We start from the raw sequence: 1,225 nt of genomic DNA, 5'->3' as shown, positions 1-1,225 counted from the left end.
ACAGTAACGTATATCAACCTAATGCTGTTAGTTTCTTTTTAAAAAAATATACCCTAAAACGTTACCGTGAAATACGTTTATACTAGTTTTGTAAAATTTTAGAAAAATGTATTATTTTGGTAAATTGTTTTATATAATGGCTTAGTTTGGTTAAAAATTCTAGAATAGACTACTACTCCCTATAATTAAGCCACCAAGCTTTAAATACCATCTCTGTCTCATTTTAAGTGTCACTTTTCGAATTTCATTTTAAAAAATTAAAGATTTTATGCGCAAATTTCTGGTCAAATTTAAATTGTTTGACTCTCAAAATATAAAATGTGTCATATAAATTGAGACAGAGAAAATAAATGATTAAGAAAAAAGAAGTTACTAGTAGGTTAGTTAAATCCCCACAATTAGCTTGATGTTTTTATAATGAAGTTTTGATAATATATTCAAAAGAAAAAATGAATAAATCTCATTGAGTTTAATTAAATATATCTCACATTTCGTAAATGATTGACACGTTGAAAATATCTAGAAAGGTATTTCATGAATCGATCTGATCTAATTTAATTTTTTTTTTTTTGTGTTTATTGAACCTCTATTTGATTAATCAATGTATGATATTTTGAATTCTCATTACTTAATATTTTCATAGAATATCATCGATATAAACAACATAATAATATTTCATGATATATAAAATCACTCAATAATAACGATGAAGAAAAATTAGCAAATACTCAGTAAAATATGTGTGTATATTTCGACTATTGCATTTTATATTCCTACTACATCATTAATTTACCTCAATTATTGATATTTTATATAATAGTACTTGTTCCTAATTTAATTTAATGTGTCGTGGACATATAAAAATATATTAATGTTGATATTCAATACATTATTTTTCTCATTATTGTGTGAAAATCTATCATCTTGAATCTTGACAACAAATTGCTTTTATAATTTGAACGTGCTACATTTTTTTATTTTTTATTTTATAATTTGAATACTCCATGCTATTTAAATTTAAAATATTTTTACTGTAAATTCAATTATTAGTTTTTGTCTCATATTATCTAACCTATAAATATTCTCTCATTATTCTTTATGGAATTTTTTTGTTCCTTCCATAAGCTTTGTTTGCAACAAAAGTACCGTTGAATAATGAATTACCCAAATTGCCCTTATTCCATGAAAATTCAAAATTTTATACAATAATATGTTATAAATTATA

Source organism: Solanum pennellii, chromosome 4, assembly GCF_001406875.1.
Source record: "Solanum pennellii chromosome 4, SPENNV200".
Taxonomy (NCBI): Eukaryota; Viridiplantae; Streptophyta; class Magnoliopsida; order Solanales; family Solanaceae; genus Solanum; species Solanum pennellii.
The sequence above is the reverse complement of the archived record's forward strand: the minus strand, read 5'-3'. Positions refer to the sequence as shown.